The following is a 12707-nucleotide window of genomic DNA, read 5'->3' as shown; positions in this document are numbered from 1 at the left end:
TGTTTTTAAATAATAATTTGCCCCATTAACTTCAGTAAAAAGACTTCTGTTTCACATTCTTAAGGCTGCTTCATGACTGGGGCTCAAATGCACCAACTTCTACCACCATCATCATCTTCTGCCTAGAGGCAGTTCTTGTGCAGATAGAAAGTCTGAGAAGCAGAGGGTGAACGCTTGGACAGTGTTGTAATCTGTCAGCGGATTATGAAGGTGAAAACTCCAAGATTAAATCTTGACTGGAAGAGCCAGAGCAAGAGCACATGGAAAAGCACAGGGACAGGACTCGCAGCCACCCAAGCCTAGTGTTCCTGGGCCAGATTCTGACAATCCATTACCTACTAATACTGAACTTGTTGGACAAGGATGTCAAAAAGGAGCCCCTGCAGTTGCTAGACCAGAAGCTAGAGATTTTGACATTTTGTCTGGTTTTCAATATGTGCCAATTGGAGAGCGTGGTGGTCGTAGACGTGACTTCCATGACAATCCCTTCAACATGTTATAGAATCAAAATCTGTTTTTTCTTTCAACTCTCTTCACTTGTGCAAAAACTATGTCAAATTGATTGCTAGACCCCAGTGGGTCTCGTACCAGTACCATGTTGACTATAGTCTACAGATGGAATCTAGATACCTGAGGTCAACCCTACTTTACCAGCATAATTGATTAATAGTAAAAGCATGTGGTTTGGAGAGAACTGTTCTTTTCTTGCCAAATGAACAAAAGAAGATCAATGAGGTGGTTAGCCGCACATGCAATGGAGAAATAATAACAATTACAATTACTTTGACAAGTGAGTTACCACCAACTTCAAAAATCTGATTTCACTTGTACAACAAATATTCCAAAGGCTTCTGAAGATGATGAATATGAAGCAAATACATCTGAATTATTATCATCCAAATGATGTTACAGAAGTCAGAACACACAACCTATCTGTGTGGCAAGGATATACCACCTCAATTTTGCAGTATGAGACTCGTATCATCTTGTGCATTGATGTAAGCCACAAAGTCCTTCAAAGTGAAACTGTTCTGGATGTAGTGTACAATTGGAACTCAAAAATTGGATCACATGCCCTCTATGATGCTTGCAGTAAAGAACTGATTGGACAGATAGTTCTTACCAAATACGACAATTGTACATATTGTATGGATGATATAAACTGGTATTTAAATACGGAGTCTACTTTTAAGCAATCAGATGGCTGTGAAGTCAGTTTTATCGATTATTATAAAACTCAATTTAACAAGCAGATCACAGCCCTGAAGCAGCCTGCTCTCATATACAATCCCAAAGAAGCAATAAGTCCAGGAAAAATGCTAGCAGAGTCTATTATTCTGATTCCAGAATTCTACAATTTAACAAGTTTAACTGATAGAATGAGAGCTGATTATTCTGTAATGAAAGAGCTAGCAAATCACACTCAATTAGTACCAGAACAGAGAGAAAAACAAGTGGGAACATTTTTGGACCATATTCACAGAGATGACAATGTACAGAAAGAACTTTAGGATTGGGGACTAAGTTTTGACATTAAACGTCTGTTCTTCACTGGAGTTTACTGCTGTTTGTAAATAATAATTTTCCCCATTACCTTTAGTTAAAAGACTTCTGTTTCAAATTCTTATGGCTGCTTAATGACTGGGGCTCAAATGCACCAACTACTACCACCATCATCATCTTCTGCCTAGAGGCTGTTACTGTGCAAACATTGCGTTGTGGAGTTTCCTGTGTATGTCTAATTTGAGAAGTAATGATTCTTCTCCTGACACAAAGCTTGGCAACTGTAAGATACATCATACCCTGTCAACCCTGTACAACCCTCAGCCATACACCACATGAAAACGCAACACTTTGCTAGATAGTGACACTATTTTGCTGTAAAAAATAAAAACACAGGCCACATATTTTACAGTGTGGTATCTCCGTTGCATGCCTCACCTATCTGTGGGCTAAAAACTGTGGCATTTCAGGCCTATATTGAACTGTTTTCACTGTGTCTTTGGCTAGTTAGTGACACTATTTTTCAGCTTTTTAAAAAAATACCAGCCAGATAATTTAAAGTCTGATATCTCCACCACATGACTCATCTATCTGTTGTCTAAAAACTGTGCCATTTCAGGCCTACATTGAACTTTTTTTTGCTGTGTCTTAGCCTTGTTATTGACACAATTTTGCTGTAAAAAATACAGGCCAGATATTTGAAAGTGGGGTACCTTCATCACATAGCTGCTGATGACCCTGAGGATTTAAAGAGTGCTTTTAAGACAGTATCAGGATCAACTTCAGGTGGAGGATTTTATGAAACACTGGATGAGGGGGAAGTTGTGTTTCTTCTAGATTCACCTTCCTTCTTTGATGGGGTGTCACTTAATCTTAGAAGTATGGGCAGGTCTGATGTTATCACACTACCATTCAAAGATAGATTGCATTTCATTGGTTGTCCATCTAGGTGTCTGTTGTATTTTTTGTAGGCACCAACTGCATTTTCCTTTCTTACAAACACAACCTCTACAACTCTGTAACTCAACAAGCAGGTGCGCTTCAAGGCACCGCATACACAGAAAGCTCCACAATGTCTTCCTATGGTCATTTTTGTGCATTCTAAAGGGCTAAAGACAGACTCTTTTGGAGTGGGCCCTACTGATGAACTGGCCTCCTTTGTGACAAGTGCCCGTGACACATTGGTTAGAGCCTTTGTGTGCAATAAAGGTGGGGAAGTCTAGTGCTGAGTAGACATGGGAGCTGTGTATGCATTATTCTGTACTAATTTAGTAAGAGGTAAAGTTTGCCCAAGGGGAAAAAGAATTTCCAGACATTCCTAGCCTTTTTTGCACAGTGTTGGCAGCTGTGATCTTCATCTTCTTGGTGGGGAAGTGGGAAAGTTCCAAGTCGTCATCAATACCATCATTGTCCATATCTTGTAAAGAGGAAATCTGTTGTTTCCCAGGTTCGTGGTTAACTACGTTTACTGGCATTCCTTTAACAGTGTTCATTACACCTGAACAAATAGTTTTTTGCTAGAAAATTTGGATGGCCTTGGTAATGTGTATGGGTGAAAATTAAGAACATTGTGCCACGGGTGAGTTGATAGCTATGGCCGGTACACTCCTCTTTAAGCATCTTATGAGCATCTTGAACTTTACCCTTTATACAGACACATGCATCTTTGGCAACCAATTTCTCACGGGCATCTTTTTTGCTGAGCTTCAGATGTGCATCTGTTACGCATTCTGGTAATTGGTGGTGCGTAAATGACTAATCATTGTAGGCTTGATCCTGGATCAAATACCTCCCATAGCCCCCATGTTATTAATCTTGTATGTTCCCATTCCTGCCATCACCATGCCCCTTTTCCTGATCACTTAATGCAGCAAGTCATCCACCATATTTCTGCTAAAAACCTGCATCTTCCCAGCAGCAACTGTGTAGGAAGACACTTTTTTGTTTTCAAAGGTGTTTATGATGCCCGTAAAAAAAGGTTTACATAGTATGCTGATGAATACCCCCCCAGGGGTAAATGTTTGTCTGCCCATACACTTAGTGTATGGGCATTACAAGTATAGGAGACCCGCTCCTTTGTAATGGAAAAAAAAATTGAGTCTCTCCTCCACAATTCTTCCAAGGGGGATTGGGGTGTGTGTAAATTTGGGGCAGGCCTTGCAATCACTGCATAGCCAAACAGTATTGGAAACCCAGTTCATAATAATGGGAACTGTACGGGTTGGTCAGCTGCTTCAACACTGCAATTCTCAACTTTTGGGTCTTCATTCTCAACACTGAGATTCTGAACTGCAGTTTCTTCAGCTTCAACATTGAAATTCTGCACTGCAGGTTCTTCAACCTCAACAATGCAATTCTCCACTGCATTTTCTTCAGCCTCAACACTCCAATCCTCCACTGCCAGGTGTTCTTTAGCCTCACCACTGCAATTCATCAATGCAGGTTCTTCAGCCTCAACACTGCAATTTTCAACTCCAGGTTCTTCAAGCTCACCACTGCAATTCTCCACTGCCAGTGCTTCATCCTCAATACTGCAATTCTCCACTGCCGTTTCTTCATCCAAAAACACTGCAATTCTTCGATGCAGGTTCTTCAGGTTTAACACTGCAATTCACTGCATAGTCAAACAGTGTGGTAGTAACAACATCCTAATAATGGGAAGTTTGGTTTCATGTGGCCATCCCAGTACGTCAGTTCAAAGGGTTATTGGGGTGTGTGTAACTTTGTGGCAAGGCAGGCCTTGCATTCAATGCATAGGCAAATACTATGGGAGACCCATTTTCTCCTAATGGGAACATTTTTTCATGAGACCCTCCTGTACATCTCTTCAAAGGGGTATTGCTTCTAAATTTTGTGCAGGTCAGGCCTTCAATGCATAGGCTAGCAGTATGGCAGCACCAAATGAAAAAATGGGAACTTTGGTTTCATGTGGCCATCCAGTACATCAGTTCAAAGGGTTATCGGGGTGCGTGTAACTTTGTAGCAAGGCAGGCCTTGCATTCAATGCTTAGGCAAACATTATTTCATGAGGTCCTCCTGTACGTCTCGTCAAAGTGGTATTGGGGTGCATCCTAATTTTTGGCAGCCTAGCCGCTCACTGCATAGGCAATAACAGTATAGGAGACCCACTGTTAAATAATGGGGATAACAAAGAATAGCTGGCTTTTGGCCATTATCTACCAATGTCCTTTTTTTGGGACGCCTAATCTTTTGCTTCTAGCAACTAAGATTTTATAATTAGGTCCAAATTTTTGTGTTGTGTTTGTAAAATGAATGTTTTCAAAACAGGAAATCATGTCATTGTCATTTTAAATTGAATATTCTTCCACCCAGAGAGCTTTGAAAGCACCAATTTTCGAGGTTTTTTCAAAATTAGGATCATAAGCTGAAATTATTATTTAATATCACAGTTCAGAGCTCACAAAGTTATTGGAACTATTGTTTATACTTGAAGAAAGGTATATAATGCTATGGCATTGATGTAGGTTTACCAAGGGCAGAGTTACATTCAAGTGAAATTGCCGTCCCATTTTTGGGACATTGGCAGAATGCACTATCTATTTTCGATTTTTTTTTTTTCACGTGGAAATTTTTGTTTAATTCACTAGTTTTTATTCATAACCCTAAAACATTTACAACTGATATGGCAGGCAGAGGTCTTTTAGTTTCATTTCCTTCTTCTTACCAGATAGTCTGGAAATTCCTCACCCCTCCACCCCCCTTCCCCAGTACTTTTCTGACTATATATGCTTTGTGAAGCCTGATATCTCAGCTGTACTGGAGACATTCAGGAGAACAGACCCTGTAACTTGCTTGCTTGTCAGACATTGTTTGCGATCACATCACAGTATATAAGGTTGGTATTTTATGTTTTTATTCATCACAACTGTTTATTTAGCTTGTTTTTTGAACGGATAGTGAAATGTGAAATATATTTATATATATTTAAAATAATAATATATATTTTTATCTTTAGTTTTCTAAATGTTACTATACTAATTTTTGTTTTTGTTGTATCAGCAGTAAGAACATGGCATATCGATATAAAAAGGACTTACTGTTGATGAAATACTAGGCTATCTTGAGAAAATAGATGACCAAGAAGAGGAAGTTTCTGATGTTGAAGTAGTGATTGTGCTCCCTGACCATGATGAGGCAACTGACGAGGAAGATTTTCAGGAAAATGAGCTTCTTGCTCATGAATAGAATGATGTAGCAGGAACTTTGGAGGTATTGCACACTTCAACAGAAATTGAAGAGGCTCCTGAGGTGGCATCAACTGAAAATTTACCATCCACCTCAGCAGGAACTTCAAGTACCAGTAGCAGAAAATGACCAAGGAATCAAACTTCAAAACCAGTTGTGAGCAAGAAAATATTAAGAAATATTACAATGTGCAGCAACTCCAAAATGGAAAAAATGTCAACCAACATATGAAAGCAGTGCGGACCAGGATATGTCCGAAATAAGCAACATTTGTGACCTTTTAGAAAATAAAAATGAAGTTGAAGTATTTGAAGAGTTTTTTTCCCATGATATTATGGATATTATTTTGACCCAAAGCAGGCTATATGCAGACCAAAAAAATTAACCCTACTTTTCCATCAGCGAGGAAGAATTGCAAGTTTTCTTAGGCATATTATTACTGTCTGGATATCATTCTCTCCCCCAAGAGGACATGTACTGGGAACAAGCTCAAGATGTGGGAGTTCCATTGGTGTACAAAGCAATGTCCAAGAACCGTTTTAGGGAAATTAAAAAATATATACACCTAAATGACAATTCTAAAATTGACAAGTCTGACAAGATGTACAAAGTTAGTTTATTCTTTGAAGTACTGGGGAAAGAATTCCTGAAATTTGGTGTATTCCACCAGGAACTTTCCTTACATGAAATGATGGTCCGCTGCTATGGCAAACACCCTACAAAAATGTACATGCGAGGTAAGCCAATAAAATTTGGCTACAAAATTTGGTGTCTGTGCAGTTCCAACGGCTACCTCTACAAATTTGTGCCATACTGTGGTAAGTCTGACAAAGAGGAAGGACCGTTAAGCTTGAGAGTAATTTCACAACTTACAAATGAAATTCCTAATTCCCAGTCATTCAGTTACAAGTTATTTTTTGACAATTTCTTTACAAGTATTGATGCTCTGGTGATGCTGAAGAACAAAAACATCCAACCTACTGGCACTATGAGAGAAAATTGCACAAAACAGTGTCTTCTTATGCCAAGCAAGGAGATTGAAAAACAAAAGGAAAGAGAAGTTTGTGATTACTGATTTGATAAAGCAAATAACATTCTTGTGGTGAAATGGAAGGATAATAAGGTTGTCACGTTTGGCACGAACTTCAGCACAATAGAGCCTTTGTCAACAGCTCATAGGTACTCTCAAAAACAGAAAAAACATGTCCAAATCTCAATGACCCTGATGGTTCAGGAATATAATTCCCACATGGGGGGAGTTGATTTATTGCACAAACAAATCTCTCTGTACCATGTCAGAATCCGTTCCAAAAAGTGGTGGTGGCCCCTTTTCACTCAAATGATAAACATTACCGTTGTCAACACCTGGAGGGCATATCAAAAGGCAAATCCAGAAGAAAGTGTGCCACTGCTAAATGTAAGGAGGAGGACTGCATTGGCCTATCTAAGCAAAAGCACACAATCAACCCCAAAGCGATGTGGACCTCAACGGAGTAAACTATTAGGTGGCTGAGTTAGTGATGTCGGGTGACAGTTAAAAACAAATGTTTATTGTCAAAATGTTGCCAGACATTATGTGCCTGAGAATGTTTTAATGCCATTTTGACAATAAATATTAGTTTTTAACTGTCACCCGACATCGCTGGATAATTCCATTTTTTGTACATTTTTTTTTTGGGTTATTTATTTTGCCTTACGTACAAATCATTACCCTGGAAAGAATATTACTTAAAATATTTCCCTGGAAAATCCATTTTGGTTTCATTTTTGTATGTTTTAGTGTGTGCTTGTAAAAGTTGCACAATACTCTGACAACATTGTTCACAGCAGTGACCTAGTAGTCACTCCTAGTGAAGTGATCCTCTCTTTGGATCCTAATCCTTTTCTGCTTGTCTTTACATTTACACCTCTCTGAGTGTACTCTAATGCTTCTAAATGGATTTGATCGGTCTTACTAAATATTGATGCATACACGTTAACCTTTTCGATATCTCCATGTGTTGTATATATATAATTTCCTCATTAACTGGCTCCTTTATGTCTGTTCCTTATCAGTGGCAAAATGAAATAAAGCTCTAGAGATCTTCGTATAGAAGTTTCCTCAGCTCAGGATGTCCTCTGACTTTGAAGTTTCTTCTTGGCAGCACAGAGAAGCTGTTTGCGCTTTCACATTTTAAAAGGTGTTTTTTTTTTCTATCATCTCTCTCATTAGTTTAATTCAGGATCCTATAAACTCATTTTCATAATTTTTTTTTATATTTAAGACCAGATCCTCATTTGGTATATAGAGTTGAGCGAAACGGGTCGAAAAATTTCAAAAGTCGCCGACTTTTGGCAAAGTCGGGTTTCATGAAACAAAACCCGACCCTAGGATGAGGTCGGCCACTTACGCGCCAAAGTCGCGTTTCAAAAGTTTGTTTTGCGCTCTTTTTCAGCCAATCAGGATCCACGGACACTGTGGGCAACGTGATGACATATGCACGGGTCACCACCATCTTTCAGAAGGGTATGCAAGTGATTGGCTTGCTTTGGTGGGCGTCACAGGGGGTATAAAAGGGCGTGCACGCCGACCGCCATCTTACTTCTGCCGATCTTAGCATAGGGAGAGGTTGCTGCTGATTCTGTAGGGAGAGTGTTAGGCAGGGAAGAAGAAAAAAAAACTGCTTCGGCTGCTAGCGATTTGGCCTGTACAACACACCAGTCACTGTGTGTGCAGTGCAAGGGGAGGCTATATTGTGGTGTATCAGTGGTGTTGGTTGTTGGGCTGCCTTCTAAGGCTTCCTGACAGCTGCATTGCTGTTTACCCACTGCTCTGCAAACTGCTTTTTTAAAAGCAATCCCAATTTTTTTTTTGTCCTGCTGAGGTACTGAGCTGCAAACTGCTTTTTTAAAAGCAATCCCAATTTTTTTTTTTTGTCCTGCTGAGGTACTGAGCGTGCATTTTTTCACACCATACAGCGGTGTACGCTCCTCACACAGTACTGTGTAACGGCTGTTATCACAGCCACAGTGAAGCTATCTGTGTCACTCTGTGAGAATAAGTCGAGGACATGTTCCGTTCTTACAGACCTGCACTCTAGGGAGATTCCTACTCTGCCCAATTCTACATACACCTTGTAGTTTGTGATACACTAGCCAATTTCTGCCTGTGACATAGCACTTTGATATTCAGTGGGCCTCACACAATCCAAAAGTGTCCAGTGTCCACAAGTGTCTGCAGAAAATCAAAATCTCCCTTATCCTCTAGTCACTTTGGTCACAGATGTACCATTGAGCCTGTGACATAGTGCTCAGATATTCAGTGGGACTCACACAATCCAAAAGTGTCCAGTGTCTGCAGAAATTCAAAATCTCACTTATCCTCTAGTCACTTTGGTCACAGCTGTGCCATCGAGCCTGTGACATAGCGCTCAGATATTCAGTGGGCCTCACAAAATCCAAAAGTGTCCAGTGTCCACAAGTGTCTGCAGAAATTCAAAATCTCACTTATCCTCTAGTCACTTTGGTCACAGCTGTGCCATCGAGCCTGTGACATAGCGCTCAGATACTCAGTGGGCCTCACACAATCCATAAGTGTCCAGTGTCCACAAGTGTCTGCAGAAATTCAAAATCTCACTTATCCTCTAGTCACTTTGGTCACAGCTGTGCCATCGAGCCTGTGACATAGTGCTCAGATATTCAGTGGGCCTCACACAATCCAAAAGTGTCCAGTGTCCACAAGTGTCTTCAGAAATTCAAAATCTCACTTATCCTCTAGTCACTTTGGTCACAGTTGTGCCATCGAGCCTGTGACATAGCGCTCAGATATTCAGTGGGCCTCACACAATCCAAAAGTGTCCAGTGTCCACTAGTGTGAGCAGAAATTCAAAATCTCACTTATCCTCTAGTCACTTTGGTCACAGCTGTGCCATCGAGCCTGTGACATAGCGCTCAGATATTCAGTGGGCCTCACACAATCCAAAAGTGTCCAGTGTCCACAAGTGTCTGCAGAAATTCAAAATCTCACTTATCCTCTAGTCACTTTGGTCACAGCTGTGCCATCGAGCCTGTGACATAGCGCTCAGATATTCAATGGGCCTCACACAATCCAAAAGTGTCCAGTGTCCACAAGTGTCTGCAGAAATTCAAAATCTCACTTATCCTCTAGTCACTTTGGTCACAGCTGTGCCATCGAGCCTGTGACATAGCGCTCAGATATTCAGTGGGCCTCACACAATCCAAAAGTGTCCAGTGTCCACAAGTGTCTGCAGAAATTCAAAATCTCACTTATCCTCTAGTCACTTTGGTCACAGCTGTGCCATCGAGCCTGTGACATAGCGCTCAGATATTCAGTGGGCCTCACACAATCCAAAAGTGTCCAGTGTCCACTAGTGTGAAGAGAAATTCAAAATCTCCCCTGTCCTATAGACACCTTGTACCTTGTTTTACATTACTATATAGTTTGTTGGATTTTGTCTACATTTCTACCAAAAATGAGGAAGGCTGGTGGAAGAGGCCGTGGAATTGGGCGGGGGTTGGCAGCTGGTAATGATGGTGTTGGTGGTGGATCTGATGGTAGTGGCAAGAGCAAAATAGGACCGAATGCAGGAGGTGTTGAGCCTGCGTCATCGTCTGGCTCCATAAGGCTTCGAAGGCTTAGTTTTCTAGGAGTTGGCAAACCGCTTTTAAAGCCAGAGCATCAGGAAAAAGTTTTGTCTTACATTGCTGACTCAGCCTCCAGCTCTATCGCCTCCTCTTCTTCAGTTGTAAAAAGTAAAAGCACTGAGTCGTCATTGGAGGCTCATGTTCATGAACCACACCTTTCCTTGTGTCCTTCACCCCAACCAAGATTGAAGGATGATGCAGGCCATACTAATGATTACTCCATGGAGCTGTTTTCACATACCATGCCTGGATTATCAAGTCAAATGGTGAATTACCCAGGCCAAGATGAATCTGACATGGAGTGCACTGATGCACAGGCGCTGATAGATGATTCTGCTGGTACATTCACTCAGAGCACTACATTGTCCTCGCAGTGTACAGAGCCAGATTCTGACCCTGATGAGACTCAGGTGCCCCTTCCCGCACACTATACCACCATACACGGTGACACAGAGGAAGGTGCACATGACATTGAAGAGGAGGTGATGGATGACCCAGTTGTTGACCCAGATTGGCATCCATTGGGGGAAGAGGGTGCTGCTTCCAATAGCTCAGATGAGGAGCATCCACAGCAGACATCGACATCGCAACAGCTGTTATCTGGCAGGCCCGGAGCACTCCAAAGACAGGTTCCAAAAATCAAAAGAGTTGCTGGACAGCTTGTCCAGAGGGTCAAAAGATCACAGCGTGCTAGGCCGCAAAATGTCTGCCAAAGTAGGAAGAGTGCAGTGTGGCACTTTTTTGAACAAAATCCTCATGATCAGGGCAAGGTTATCTGTAAGAAGTGCGCAAAGACCTTTAGCCGAGGGAAAAATCTGAAAAATTTGAATACCAGTTGCATGCTTAGACATTTAAACACCATGCACTTGCATGGACACAACACCAAACCTCAAGTGCCACATGTGCAACTGATCACAACGAAGGTAGTCAGCAGCGCTACATTGTTTCCCCCACTGTAAGCCCACTGGTTAGCACAGCAGCAAATGTTGAGGTGTCGTTGCAAGGCCACAGCAGTCAGGGAATCCCACTGTTATATCAACGAAAGACTGATTCTAGGCCATCAGAAAGAACACCAACTCCATCACCATCATCAACCCTCTCTCAGTCCGCCCTGTCCACCGCTACTTCCACCATATGCAGCTCTCAAGTCCAGCTCACCCTCCCAGACACTATGAGTAGGTCAAGAAAGTACTCAGTCTCTCATCCGCGTACACTGGGTTTGAACGCCCACATTGCCAAACTAATCTCGTTTGAAATGATGCCCTTTCGGTTGGTGGAAAGCGCAGCTTTCCGCGAACCCATGGCCTATGCAGTACCACGCTATGACCTACCCAGTTGCCACTTCTTCTCTCGCAAAGCCATCCCAGCCCTCCACCATCATGTGAAAGACCGCATTGTCCATGCACTCAAGCAGTCAGTGAGCGGAAAGGTGCACCTCACAACTGATGCATGGTCCAGTCAGCATGGCCAGGGCCGTTATGTGTCCATCACTGCGCACTGGGTTAATGTGGTGGATGCAGGGTCCACAGGGGACAGCGGTGGTGGGACAGTGCTGCCTAGCCCACGGTATAGGAAACAGTTGGCTGTAGGCGTTCGACCCTCCTCCTCCTCCTCCTCCTACTCCTCCAGAAGCGAAAGCTCGTCCACAGAGCGCAGTCGTACGAGCACTCCATCTGCAGCTGCCACTGTTGCACACGAGGTGTCCCCCTATCGAGCAGCTAGTGGAAAGCGTCAGCAGGCTGTGTTGCAGATGATGTGTTTGGGCGACAGACACACCGCCGAGGTGCTGGCCGAGTACTTGAAGCGACAAACTGAGTCATGGCTGGGCAGTGTACATCTTGAGGCAGGCAAGGTAGTTAGTGATAACGGCCGTAATTTTGTGGTAGCCATAGCCCTTTCAAAACTCAGCCACATACCTTGCTTGGCTCACACCTTGAACCTGGTGGTGCAGTGCTTCCTCAAAAATTATCCGGAGTTAACAGCCCTGCTCCAAAAGGTGCGAAGACTGTGCGCGCACATCCGCCGGTCGCCTGTACACTCCGTTCGTATGCAGAAGCTGCAGCGATTGCTCCACCTTCCCAACCACCGCCTCATTATCGACATTGCAACAAGGTGGAACTCCACCCTGCACATGGTGGAGCGGCTGTGCGAGCAGAGGCAGGCCATAATGTATTTGTGGGAGGATACACGGCCAGGCACTTTGAGAGCAGACATGGAGTTGACAGGTGTGCAGTGGTCGAAGCTGAAAGACCTCTGTAAAGTCCTTCAGTGTTTTGAGGAATGCACACGGCTGGTAAGCCATCCTAAGCATGAGCATCCCACTTATGCGTCTGCTCATGCAAACTTTGACGCAC

The 12707-nt window shown here is 42.5% G+C and overlaps 1 pseudogene; it reads left to right on the top strand.

The window, feature by feature from the left end:
- The first annotated feature begins 235 nt into the window (after positions 1-235).
- LOC141094580 (piwi-like protein 1 pseudogene) lies at positions 236-1574 on the top strand (annotated as a pseudogene).
- The last annotated feature ends 11133 nt before the right edge of the window (positions 1575-12707 follow it).

This window comes from Dendrobates tinctorius, unplaced genomic scaffold (genome assembly GCF_039654945.1).
Source record: "Dendrobates tinctorius isolate UK_male_01 unplaced genomic scaffold, ASM3965494v1 ptg000064l, whole genome shotgun sequence".
In the NCBI taxonomy this organism is placed as follows: Eukaryota; Metazoa; Chordata; class Amphibia; order Anura; family Dendrobatidae; genus Dendrobates; species Dendrobates tinctorius.
This window is presented reverse-complemented; position numbering and strand designations above follow the sequence as displayed.